The 14,565-nt window shown below is 42.9% G+C and overlaps 1 protein-coding gene across 6 annotated transcripts in view; it reads left to right on the forward strand.

The window, feature by feature from the left end:
- Positions 1-1,791: 1,791 nt before the first annotated feature.
- LOC115136901 (band 4.1-like protein 1) overlaps positions 1,792-14,565 on the forward strand; it is a 113,881-nt gene continuing 101,107 nt past the window's right edge. For 2 of the 6 annotated variants that reach the window (XM_065027317.1, XM_065027341.1), the window contains exon 1: positions 1,794-2,030. The gene's annotated coding sequence lies outside the window, so the exon portion shown is untranslated. Of the gene's footprint in view, positions 2,031-14,565 lie in introns of all 6 variants that reach the window. The other 4 variants (XM_065027332.1, XM_065027310.1, XM_065027325.1 and 1 more) reach the window with 4 other exon arrangements.

Here is a 14,565-nt window from a genome sequence, read left to right on the forward strand (position 1 = left end):
CTTCCAACAGGACAATGACCCTAATCACACAGGCAAGACAATGCAGGAGTGGCTTCGGGACAAGTCTCTGAATGACCTTGAGTGACCCAGCCAGATCCCGGACTTGAACCCTATCTAACATCTCTGGAGAGACCTGAAAATAGCTGCCCAACCTGACAGAGCTTGAGAGGATCTGCAGAGATGAATTTGAGAAACTCCCCAAATACAGGTTTGTCAAGCTTGTAGTCATACCCAAGAAACCTTGAGACTGTAATCGCTGCCAAAGGTGCTTCAACAAAGTACTGAGTAAAGGGTCTGAATACTTATGGAAATGTGATATTTCAGGGAGGTTTTTTATACATTTGCAAAAATGTCTAAAAACCTGTTTTTGCTTTGTCATTGTGGGGTATTGTGTGTAGATTGATGAGGAAAATTAACAATTTAATCCAGTTTAGAATAAGTCTGTAATGTAACAAAATGTGCAACAAGTTAAGGGGTCTGAATACTTTCCAAATGCACTGGATGTGTGGTGATTGAGGCTCTATACAAATTTGACAGTCACAAAAGGGGGACATTAAATAGGCCTATGGCACATTAAGGGAACTGTATTCAAACCCTTTGCTATGAAAATTGAGCTCAGGTGCATCCTGTTTCCATTGATCATCCTTGAAATGTTTTAAATGCCTACTGTTCAGATGGGTTAAAATTGAAACTGAAATCTAAACGCTGACTGCAGGTCTATAACCTCTCTCACAGCCTTAATATTAACTCCTGCAAAATTAAGCATTTCTTGCAGTAAAAGGATACACCAAATGTTCACTTGGGAACAGGAGTGGAGAAATGATTTCTTTCAGCATCTTGAGAAAATGCAAATGCTGTTAGACACCTTCTGTTGAAATCTTATCAGAAACCTGTTTTGTTGTTTTCACAGCTTTCTATTTTCTTACAACCATCAAACTGACGTGACTTGGAAATTTTGAACAGAAAATCTTTTCTGTTTTTTTTGGTTATTGCATTTTCTCCCCAGTCCCTAAATTCCTGGCAATGCAGATGACAGAGAGAGAACGTTACAGATGTCAACTAGATTTATGACATTATTCTGGTTTATTTTGTCTTGTAGGGCACCATATAATGACAGAAGAGAAGCTGCATGTAATCAATTATAGACAAGTTGACTAACAAATAGCCTCGGAAATTATAAGCAGAAATCAGGCAACAACAAAAAACCTGCACCCAATGTCAAAAATCGTTCTGCTGTCTTTGATTGTAGCCTACAGCTAATTTTCTATACTAACGGGTTAGGGTTGGGTGCAGTCTTCAGATGTTCACTTTATCACATAGTCGGGGCGGACCGGATGAGTTATTAGCAATTGCGGGCGGGCGCGGTTGAGCAAACAGCCGAGTCGCGCACCACTAACGTGTACCCCTGAGTTCAGGTTGAATAGATTGACATACTTTCAACTAATAGGCCTACAGAACAAACCATTTTATTTGCCTTTTTTTAAACAATTAGAACATGATAGGGTTATTGTTTAACCAATAAGGAAAACTATAAATGCATGTTCTCACTTAAGTAGTCCTACCATAGTTTACACAGGTGGTAATATGTATAAACCATTCATAATGAAAAGGCCCTGACTTGATGGATCAATTTCACTATGCCTGTTATAGTCTTCTATATGCAAAATAAGACTGTTTCGTCGCATATTCTACACTACCTGAATAGGGGTTTGTGTTATGACAATGATGATATAAATCAAAGTCATTGCAGTGCCAAAGAAGTGAAGGCCGTTCTCTGCGTGGGGGAAAAGCAAGCTCCCGCTGGTTACTGGGATCCCGAGACTTGCGCGTCTTTCTTTACCACACAGCCTCTGTCCCTCCCTCTTTCACTCTCCTTCTCTTCCTCATACTCACTCGAAGCTCGATCACTCCCTCATACTGCTGTTCCCCTTAAAGCAGGGAATAACGACGGGGCGGAGGCAGTATTGGATTGATTTGCCCGCGGTGCGCAAAGTCAATGGTCCACACCTGGATGTGAGTTTGACGGAAAGGTAGGTAGCAACATTTTGCATTGTATTATTTACATTTCAAAGCCTACATGCGGTACTTCCATGTCATCATAGGGAATAGTTTATTACGCTACAATATCTTACTTCTAAATAAATTGTTGCAGATGCATGCAAAAAAAGAATCCACTATTGTTGCTCCGGCTAACGCTGTCCACAACACACACGTCCAAAAATGTACTTGTGCCTCGTTTTTTAAATATAAAATGTTGGTAGGCTATAAGGCCATTTGTGGGCTATGCTGGATTCCGTTACTTTGTGATTTTTCTTCTTCTTCTTGATGTAGCCATACCGCACTATTTAGTGGGATTGGCTACAATCATGTTGTGCAATGGTATTCCATGTGAAAGACACACTAGACCGAAATGTCTTTCACTATTTAACATTTTGTAAGGGAGACCATGTCAATGCTTGGTTATTCTGCAATAATTCCATTCCATACGATTTCATTTATGCTCCTCGAGTATAAAGAGAATATTATTCGGAATATGTTTGGTGGAACATGCCCATAGCCCCATCATCATAACATCCCATATGCGCACACAGGAAATTGTGTGCAGGCGATGTTTGGCACGAGGTGATAGGAAATAAACGTTTCATTTCCATGGCGCGTCCTATGGCTCCAGAGGCACTACTTGTAGCGTCAATGACGCGGCTATTCGCCGGACAGCCCCCGCCCTAACCCCTGACAGAATTAATAACAAACCTAGCCTACTCTTCATGATAGTCATCTAGCCACGATGTCATAAAGAGCCAGTAAACCTACACAAAGAATGAAGAATTACTCCATTAGATGTAACGGTTCTTAAAGGGAGAAGGGAGTTCCCAGTAATGAGAATAAAAAGTTGTCATCATACACATCCCTATATGTTATTAGTATCACAGGAACCTTGTGGTGTCGTGAAGTAAGGGTAGCCTTGGGGTGACTGCCTGTTAAGCCCAATGCTGTGTTAGCCTCCTGGGGATGGTTGCCGTGCAGAGGACAGAAGAGAGCACCTTCTATTCTATTATGGTATGTTCTGTTATATGACCACTCAGGTGGGTGGCATCTTGTTTAAGGCCCATGTAGCGGAGTGAATTTAGATAGCTGATTACACAGTTAATCCTTGAGCACTTATGTTGAATACATTGCCAGGTATGCTGGCATGCAATTGCTCACAAAGTGCTTTCACCTTTTATCATACCAGTTTCACCAGGCATTTACAATCCATATCCAGTCAAATGCCTCACCTCTGCATCCCTTTGTTAAGCCTGGTGTAACAGTGTGATGGCTTGAATCCCACTCACTCTTAAAACTAGCAGACTCTCACTCCCACTCACCTTCATGTTCACCTCCACGGGAGATGCTGTATAGTTGTTGTTGTTGTTTCTGTTCATTTCAGCCCTGTGCAGCTATCTCATAGTATGTCTCTGGTTGACAATTGTCAGTCTTACTTGGCTTGAGTATTGCTGCTTGTAACCAATGTTAATTCACACCATCTCTCGTGCCTGCAATATATTGATTTGTTTTCGTCCATGGGCTTTCATTTGTCTCAGTCCTGCTGTCGAGGCAAATTGGATCTTCTATCCCAACTCAAAGTTAGCACAATCCACTTGCCTGCCTTTCCCCAGACACGCCCATCTCACACAGTGCACACACACTCCACCTGACTGATGCTTATGCACACACACGCACACACACATATACACACGTATGCATAACATGTTGAGACACCGATCCAAACGGCAAACACAGTCCCATCTCACACCCTCTCTGAAACACCCAAACACCGCCAGGGGTGCATGTTCAGTCTGGCATTTCTAAAATGACTCAGTGTTTGACGTTTCTCAAAGGCATTTGTATGAACTGTGGACAGAATATTGAGTGACTGACAGCCCATCACCAATACCTAATCACTGATTGTTGTGGCCTTTGTCCAGATAATCACACCAAAGAAGGTATTCCTACTGTCACACTGGTATAAAGGATTTTGGAGACAGGCACAGGAATACACAATAGGGTTTTTTAAAACACCCAAAACAAACACGTATACAAAAAACACTGAGCTGTACCCAAACAAAAGAGCGAGGGTAAACCATCGATGAACGACACCCGTAATACACACTATATATAGCAGGCAGCATAACAGCTGCACCAACACATAGGTACTCACACCACCTACGGACATGGGAACAATAACCGGCAAAGACAGTGGGAACATATATAACATACTAATCAGGGGAAATGTGAACCAGGTGTGTGTAATCAGACAAGACAGTCCGGGGTTGATGATAATGAGTCCCTTTCAGTGAAGCCGAGAAAGCCGCTGACGTAGACCTCCGGAACTGGTAAACAGAATGAGCAGCAGTACCGGGGGGGATCCGTGACACCTACAGATACAGTGGGGCAAAAAAGTATTTAGTCAGCCACCAATTGTGCATCTTTTTAAGTGGGAGAACTTGCACAATTGGTGGCTGACTAAATACTTTTTGCCCCACTGTACTTTCACTGTGAGGGTGTACAGTGGAAGCATCTGGCAGAAGTTAAATGAAATATATCATTCAGAAGACTAGAGCAGGCTCTGCTGCGTGGTCAGACTGGTCCATGTATGGTGGTGGTCTCATCTCTGACCATCATGCTTCTGAGGCCTTTCTGGTTTCCTTGACAGCAAATACAGAAGATCTGGACAGGGTTTCCCAAAAGCATTGTAGCTCTAAGATCATCTTTCGTTCATTTAGTTTCAATGGAATTAAGAAGATCTTAGTGCTACGATGCTTTCGGGAATCGCAGGCTTGTTTCAGATCAGATGCTTCAATAAAAATGTAACAACTTTAGGTTCTCATAAAAGGCAAACATCTCTTCAGTGTATTTAACCAACACGAACTACAATGCGTGTACAAAACATTAAGAACACCTGCTCTTTCCGTGACAGACTGACCAGGTAAATCCAGGTGAAAGCTACGGGCCCTTATTGATGTCACTTGTTAAATCCACTTCAGTCAGTGTAGATGAAGGGGAGGAGACAGGTTAAAGAAGGATTTTTAAGCTTTGAGACAATTGAGACGGATTGTGTATGTGTGCTATTCAAAGTTCCCTTTGAATGGGGTATGGTAGTAGGTGCCAGGCGCACTGGTTTGTGTCAAGAACTGAAACATTGCTGGGTTTTTCATGCTCAGTTTCATGTGTGTATTGGATGTCATAAGGTGAAAGCACCAATTTGTAAGTCGCTCTGGATAAGAGCGTCTGCTAAATGACTTAAATGTAAATGTAAATGTAAGAATGGTCCACCACCCAAAGGACATCTAGCCAACTTCACACAACTGTGGGAAGCATTGGAGTCAACATAGGCCAGCATTCCTGTGGAACGATTTCGACACCTTGTAGAATCCATGCCCTGACGAATTTAGGCTGTTCTGAGGGCAAAATGGGGAGTAGTGCAACTCAATATTAGGAAGGTGTTCTTAATGTTTTGTACGTTCAGTGTATGTTATGTGTGTCGCACTGAAACAATGGACATGGTCATTTGTGAGGCTTAGGGGGGGGTTGTTTTGCCTTCAGTGGACAATTGACCTCTTCGTGGAGCTCTACGGTACTCTTCATAGGGCTGTATTCTCCATTACTGTTAACATCTGTCATGCCTCATACAGTATCTGACTGTGGCACATTAAGGTGAACAGCTTGCTGCTGGAATTCTGATTTTTATGAAGGCGTTTACTTTGGAAAGCTTTCAAGTTGTTTAGTTTTCGACTGAATGGAATGTTGATTTGAAGAGCTGTTGTCTACTCTCCACTTGAATTTGAACTTGGCACAGGATGGATATTTTGTTGTTATTAGATTGGATTAATGATGCTGCAACATTAACAACAAAGTAGCCATTTAATTCACCGAACCCGGCTAAATTAAGCCATGCATATAATGAAATAACTTGTGTCAATTGCCTTCCTGTGATCTAGCTATGTGAGGAATGCTTACCAAAAGCCTTGGTCAAATGACCATCTTCCTTGTGTAAAATACATGTGGTAAATATTTAATCTGATGATTCAATCAGCTATCCAGCACGTGCTGGTGAAGTCACTGATGTTTAGCCACAGGACATAATCCTCTTTTTGTTTGGGTCTGAAAACTGGAACGAGGCTATGGTAGAAATGCTCCATTAGGCCCTATTCCCACTACGAGAGACGAAGGAGAGTCAGAGGAGCGGAGTGGCAAAAGCGATTTCTACTTTTCATTTCACATTACATCCATGTGTTTCCTTTCGCTGTGACTGGCAACACATCATTCTTGGTCAGCAAACTCAAATTGAACATATATCAGTCGCCGCTAGCCAGCAAGCACAAACTATTTAACAATTCAAGCTACTTTTTCTTCTAAAACATATTACAATATTGAATAATGCAACCAACCCATATTACACTCTTGAATAATGCAACAACCAAAAGCATGTGCAGACAATTAAAGGGTTTATTTTCTCGTCCGTACACATTGAATTGACTGACAATAGACAGCTAACACCTCAAAAGTCTCAATGTACAGACATTTTCCTTATTTAAAAAAAAAACATCTGTTTAAAAAAACACTGCTATGCTATTACAATTTTTACTGTAATAGTGTTGGCTCAACAAGACAATTCTGTTTACACTGCTCTGCGGCTTAGAGGGGGGCAACTGTAGGGCGAGTGTCGGGCGCAACGTCTGGAGGTAGCTGTGGAGACGTGACAAGTACACCAGTTTACCTTGTAGTATGTGTAGACGCTTAGATCCAACCTCTTTAGACATTTATGCTCAAATCATTACTAAGTAGACCTCTATTTCTTCATCTGTATCATCTTGTTCTTTCAGCAGTTTCTTCCAACCCAGCTTGTTTTTATAGTTGGTTTGTATTCGTTAAATGCCTCTCTCTTAGCCAGCGCTGTCTTTCTTGCAGCCTACACAGTCCAAGTCAGCAGCCTTACTGGGTAGAGCTGTCAGACAGTAGCTTTGTTAACATTAGGCCTGGAACACTCCTGTGAACAGTTTAGATCTCCCCTGCCCAGAGCATCACTTGCCTGCCTACACTCTTAAAAATAAAAGTGCAAGTTGGAACCAAATAAGCTTCTTTAGAGCAAAGCCATAGCGGAACCATTTTAGGGTCTCTGAAAAATGATAAATGGGGATGATTCTTTGAAGAACCATACAAAAATCCCAAACCATAAATGTTTTGGGCCCGTCAGGACCGGAATTAAATAGCCCTGCTGTAGAGTTTTAAGCCTTATTTGCATATTTCCCAGGGTGGATTTTAAGTGAATTTTAGATTTACCAGTACCACCCACGACTGTGTTTGCTAGTGACAGAGGACATGGTTGTTGCATTCATTCATTTTCAGTCTTGTGGCCTTCACCAAATGAAATCCTAAGAGAATATGTTGTCATTAAATTACATTCTTTAAGACAATACCTATTTCATAAGGCCTATTTCTTAACACAAACCTAGTTTTATCCTAATACAGTTAGTCTGAAACTCATATTTTACAGCCTGCTAGTCATATTATGCTGGTTTGCAAAGTGATTTCTAATTCCTGTTGGAATCTAGCCGGAGTGGGGATTATCCCATTTATTTCAAATTTCTACTCACCTGCAACCTGCATTCAGAATGACTGCCAGGGTTGGGAAGACCAAGATATGAGACTGCCTTAAACATCTAAATTGGAACAACCATTTCAGTAACAGGTGCAATAAATCCAAGTAACAGATTAGATTAGTTTAGGAGAATGTATTATTTATATTTGAGTAGCATAAGATGACTTAATCAATCAATGTACATGCAAGAAAATATATATTGAAACAAACAATTCTAAAAATAAACCTGCAATAGAGCATGCTGGGAAATATGATATTGGTGGGTGTGGTTTTGGTTCAACTCTGGTTATTACCACCAACACTGGAGTTCTTACACACCACTGAGTGTTCATTTAACTATTTACAATGTAAAGGCAAGAGTTCTCCAAGGAACCTTACGAGCTGGGGAATAGGCATTTATGAACACTTTTTGTCAGTGTACTGAGAGACTTGGATGAAAGAGAACTGCTGGCATGATATCACATCATATCACTCCCCTGACAGCTCTTTCTCTGTCTGTGTCTGTCTCTAAGCTTTTGTATGTCTCTATGGTAAACGTGTGGCACATCTGTCTCACTCTGGGGTCATGTAGATACATGAGTTGGTCGTAGTGTATGTGTCTGTGTTTGTTATATGCTTGAGGCTGGAATTTCAGATCACAGCATGCTGATTTAAGCCACCCAAGCTATAGACTGTTCACTCTACTACTGTCCAGCAAATAGTGCCTGAGCATCTGCTCAGACAGATTCTACCCCCATGCCATAAGACTGCTAAATAACCACAAGACTGCTAAATAGTTAGTTGCACTGACTCTATGCACATTCTCAAGACTATATATACACTCACACTCACTACACTGACACTCACTACACTGACACTCACATAAATCCCAAACACATTCACATACACTACATACGCACACACACATCATATGCTGCTAATCTGTCCTTTATTTGACTATTTTTATTATCTATCCTGATGCCTAGTCACTTTACCCTGCTTTTTATGTACATGTCTACCTCAAATTCCTCATACCCCTGCACAGTGATATGGTACTCTGTATATTGCTTTTTTCATAGTTTTATTAATTTTTTAAAACTTGGCATCATTGGAAAAGGCTCGTGAGCAAGTATTCCGCGGTAAAGTCTACACCTGATGCATTCGGCGCATGTGACCAACAACGTATTGTTTTGATTTTCCCTGATTTGCAATTCAAATTAGGAAGTATGAAGCATCCACTGGGTCTGAGGCACAGAGGCAGTGCTCCTCGCTCTGCTCAGTCTTTACCTGGAGACAACCAGCTCCTGTACCCCATGTTAACCTCATAGACTACTACACTATCCTACTACTCATTACCACGTTACAACATGCTGCCATCATCGTTAGAAAATAGAAGTGCATTATCTTGCTTGTATCATTATTCATTTATTACAGTACCAAACCAGAGGACATATGCACACAGACATTAGTACGTGGGCTTTACAGTGCGGCGTGTGTTGAGGACAGAGTGTATGCTTTAGTCTGTCTCCACTGAGCTGTCATTGCTGCTGGCCCTGTGGAATGTTCCCTGGCTCCGTGTTGTAGCTGGGTGAATCTGGTCACGTCTCATGCAGCGGTGCAGGGACGAGTCGGAGGGAGTCACAGAGACGAGCCACAGGCTTGGTCAGAGACACTGTACTACTGAGAACACACAATAGACAGAAGAGGAGACTTTGCTTTACGCTGCTCTCTGAGGTTAGGATGGTACGGTCTGTTCTGGATAGTGCCATTCATGTCGTTGTTGTAAAGTGTGGCGTTTCTGAGGAGTGATCACGTGCTTTTGTCTTGTGGGAGTGGGTGACATACTGTTTTTAAATTGTGAGGGATGTGGAAGGATATTACACTGATTGATAGCTGATGTTTTGAGCGATACCTGTAAAACACCCGTTTGAAATGAGCGATACAGTGTACAGGATAAGACACACCTGCAACGAACGGTAAGCAAAGTCTAAGTCGGAGCAAATAGAGACCTGAAAAGCAGATGAAAGGATTGTAATCTCATTAGTGAGGAAACAATGATGCCTTTAAAAAAAGGACAAGGAAAATGTTTCCATAATACCATGGCGTGGAACTGGCCACGGGGAGTTGAATGTCTATTCATGCTCTGGGATTGAATTAGGTCTTACAAAGAGGTGTAGTGGAATCATTGCAGTCTTTTCAAACGTCGAATTACACTGCAACAGAGTAACTCCCTTGATTTAACGCATGGAGGGTTGCGTTCCCTCGTGGTCAGACTGTTGGCAAACACAGTCGATGGCTGAATTTTTGAATGCAATATTAGTCCAATGTTTTATTTCTGTGCCACTCCTAGACTGCGGTAATTGAGATGATTTATCTTATTGAATCCTCAAACTTGTTGATTACTGAAGCGCTGCCATCACATGTTTTTAAGGAGAACCATAGGAATATTTGCTGTCTCTGACCGCTGGGGACAATGGGTATTGTCTTGCCATAGGAAGTCAATGGGTGTCTCTTTTCAATGGGCTAGACAGCCAGTGGGTTGTTGCGGTTTCTAATGACTGCTGGGCAATGAGCTGTCTCTCCTCTCTGTGTGTTCTCTCTGGCATCATGTCTCTTTCTCTCATTCCCTCAGTGTTGTCCCTTCACCTCCTACTACTGTCTGCTCAGGAGATTTATTTGTATCATAATTTTTTTAACGTACTGATTCACTGGCACCTCTCTCGCATCAGTTCTGATGAGATGGGTGTTCTGCTACTGTAAATCCTAGGGAGCTGCTATTTCATTTCCTTAAGACGGTGTTAGTCCTGTCTTTTATTTCCAGCTTGCCATCATAGCTCGTGGCGTGTGATGGGAAGTGTCACTTTGTCCTTCTGAAGGGGAGGCAGAGCCAGCCCAGAGAGGGAGTGGAGCATCCAGTCTGTTCTCCAGAGCTGCAGAAGCTCTCTGTGCTCCTGCTGATTGCAGTGAGTCAGCAGGTTCTGAGGCTGGGATGGATTTCTCTCTTTTTTTCTTACATACCTGCCCCCCCCCCCCCCCCCCACTCTCTCTAAAGAAATCTCCCCTCCTTTTTCAGGGATGAGTCATGTCTCCCTGATCAAGTGGGATGGTGATTACATGTGCATGCTTCATGCCTCAATGTCTTTCACCCCAGCTCAGACAGTGGGGGTGTGCTCTTCTCTTTGTGCTACTGTATCTTACAGCCATCCAGTATCTCAGGGATTCAGTGATGTTGATTGGTGGAGGAGTTGTGTAGCTGTCTGTAGCTCTATGCAGCCAGTGATGTTGGCAGGTAGCCTAGTGGTTAGAGTGTTGGGCCAATAACCGAAAGGTTGCTAGATTGAACCCCTGAGCTGACAAGGTAAAAATCTGTCGTTCTGCCCCTGAACAAGGCCGACCCACTGTTCCTAGGCCATCATTGTAAATAAACATTTGTTCTTAACTGACTTGCCTAGTTAAATCTTTTTTTTTTTTAAATGTCACTGCAGAATGTGTTTTTCCTATTGTCTGTCCATGACCTCAGCGACGCTTAAACTCTCCACTGTAATAAACATCAGAGATTGTAATTAGCCTGTCAGGAGATTAAATGAGAAAGTTTAATCAGTGCACATGTGAACTGGGACATTCGATTCATGCCACGTTTGTTTTTATGTTTTGATGATGGCGAGTTCCCATGATCTATGCACAGTTAGTGCTGCATAAAGTACTACCATCAAACTGGATATTGCAGGGCAGACCGGCTGGACAGGGGCGACACCACATCAAGAAAAAACATTCTTTGTCCTTGTTTTCACTCAATTCCCAGTGCTAGCTTCCCTGGTCAGGATGCTTGTTGATGTTTTTAGGCTAGTCGCGTAGCAGCAGAAGGTGTGTGGAATAGTTAGGGTCTGAGGAGCAGAGGAGAGGAGACTACTCCTAGTCCCGCTGGGCCTGTCTTGTGGCTCCCAAACTGGTCAGACAGGTTGGATAGGAGATCCCGGATGTGCCTCACCATACTGCACTTGGTGTATGCCTGCTGTGTGCTTAGAGATCTATAGACAATGTACAGGATTAATTACAAGCTAACCAATATCAATGTATGTGTGAATGACTTCTGGTCTCAGGTAATTGTTGGTTTGTATGTAGTGTGTGTGACTGTGACAGGGGTGAGGCGTCTGCCGTCTGTTATTATGTCACAGTGCTACTTTACCCCTGATGCCTGACACAAGGACACTCCCAGCTCCTCTATCATGACCATGAGCACAGCAACACACAGTATCTCTCTGCAATCAGCTACCAACTCTGCTCTTTCTCCCTGCAGACAGAACCACACTGCCAACTTTGGTCCTGGAATACTCAAATCGGTTAGCCATATAATTGACTCCAATATGTCAATGGGTGTGAGTGTCTCGGCCGTTTAGAACTTATTAAAACCGTACATGCTTCCTATGATTTAAGATTCAGACCAGAGACTCACGTCCAGGGTGAGTTTCATAGTCACATTTCACACATTCTGTTCCTCATAAACAGGGCGATTTTACTGGGGATATTAAAGGGCTGACATTAAATGTCTTAGTCAGGAGGACGTTAGACCGTAACCATTATATGACCTACGTACAGGCCTGCTGTCGAACATCTAGACTACACCACAGCTCCATCCTAAAGGACTAAAAACTGAAACCGAGTGATATGATTTGATAACGGTGTGTGTGCGTGCGTGTGTGTGTGTGTGTGTGCGCGCGCGTGTGTGCGGCAATCCCGATCTATTGATCAGTAGACTAACAATGATGTTTAAATCACTTCTCTGCTTTTTATATCAACTCAGAACTGAAACGGGTGACACGACTTGATAACACCACCGCCGTTCAATTGTGTTCAACTGTATGACAAATCCTGATGTGTTCAGCAGTCAACAATTAGGGGGCTTGTTTGTGTTGTCGTGCTCACTGATGCACGGTTCTCAGCAGAAGGAGGAAACAGAGCTCTCGGTTCTCCTCAGCACCTGCATGCAGAGCTACCACAAACCCCTCAGTCGTGAAGAGAGCCCGCATTGTTGTGGCGCTCTATGAGCAGATCGCCGTGTTTCTCAACCACAGGCTGTATAACTGTAATTACAATTCATTGGTAGTTGAGTCCGTTAGTTAGTGTAGATACGTTAGCACTAGTAGTCATTAGATAAAGTGACTTTCCCCCGTGCAATGTAAAGCCCTTTGATCGAGACAACAACAAAAAAAAGCAGTCTATTAATCGAATCCATTATTAGTATTCGTTGCATAGTTCCACAGTTTGAGATCCTAGCATTTGTTCTGCTCTCCACACAGATCCTTCTGTGGTACATTGATTCTCATCATGAAAACAGCCAAAAAGGTCCTTGATCATTCGTATCATGATGTTGAAGTGTAGCCGCTATGGTACCGCTCTGCTGCTGCATTCCTTTTGGACATTGACACTAGCACACAGTGCTGCCAACTCCTCCACAGTGCACCGATGCTTTCAGCTAGCACTCAGTAGACCCTCTATTCTGATGCACACAATGGTCTTAAACAAGAGACTGGTTTACTGGACTGACAGTAAGTCTTAAACAGTTAGCTCGTCGGCTCAGCAGTAAAGGCATTGACTGGGTGACTCTTAGTTAGGCCTCTCTGTGTCTAGATGGCAGTAACATTGAGCTCCCCGTTCAACCCCTTTACTAGCTCCCTGTCACTGACACCAATAACACACAGAGTTCCTTTAGCTTCCTTTCAGCCATGCTCTGATCCTAATAAGGAGATGAATGGCTCTATACAAACAGGAGAGTGAGCTGAGCTGGGACTGGACCCATGCCCACTGCCAGCCTCTCCTTCTAAAATGTCTGTCTCTCTCCCCCAGAGCCTCTCCTCGCAGACTCACCCAGCCTCTCTACCAGCCTCCCCCTGCTTCTCTCAGCTCTCAGCTCTTTGGGTAGAATGACCAGGTCCCATGTAGCTGGAATCAGGATGTAACAACGAGGGACATGAATGTGGTCAGACAAGAAAGGAGAGAGGGCAGTAGGAACTAGTATTGCCACAAACACTTCCACCCTTCAGGACTCTCTCCCTCCGAGGCAGGCAGACCAAAGCATGCTAAATGGGCACCAGCTGACAGAAAAAGCCGAGATTCTTTTGTGCTAAAACACATCTTTAGTGGCTGTCAGCGAATGACAATCCCCATGTAAGAAGTCATTGTTTTCGTGTTTTTAAGAAAATGGGAGTTCACTGGGGCAGTATTTCCACTTGGCAACTGAGCATGTGCCAATCAGGGATAGGATTTCCCAAGGGAGGCCTTTTCAACTAGTCTTCCATTTTAATATAGCTCTGCTTCCATGGTAACTCTGTCTCCCTCATACAGAAGGGTGCTGTTCTCTTTGTTGAATGTTTTATACACTAGCGGTTATTTGTAGGTCTTAGTTGACATCTTAATTTCTTTATAAATGTGTCAGAAAGGAGTGGTGTCGACTGAAACGGTGTGCCTGCCGCACACATTCATAGCAGAGGTGTTGAATATGAGTATAAATGGTAACACCCCAGAGAATGTACAGTACTGCACACAGAAGCAGTTCATATACTTTTGAGCTTTTCAGATTAGGTTGAAATACAGTATTTGTTGCCACTGAATCTCTGGTCTTCAGGCTTTTTAAAGGAAAAAACTGTAAAGCCTTCATACCCACGTCTATCGACTATTGTCGAAAACAAAAATGAAAATCTTTCATTCCCTCACACACTATGGTATGTCTTGATATGTTCTGGCTTCTCGTCTTTACACATTACTCTAACATGGCATAGGACCCACCCCCGCATGTCCTTCTCATTGGTTCTTTGCAACTCCTTCAATACAGTGGCATGCTGTCAGCTCAGGGACTGAATGTGCACATCAAGGGTTACCCAACCGGCGGCCCGTGGGTGATTTTTATTTGGCCCCCTTATGTGTATTTTGTTGTTGTTGTTGGGCATGAC

This window comes from Oncorhynchus nerka, linkage group LG2 (genome assembly GCF_034236695.1).
Source record: "Oncorhynchus nerka isolate Pitt River linkage group LG2, Oner_Uvic_2.0, whole genome shotgun sequence".
NCBI lineage: Eukaryota > Metazoa > Chordata > Actinopteri > Salmoniformes > Salmonidae > Oncorhynchus > Oncorhynchus nerka.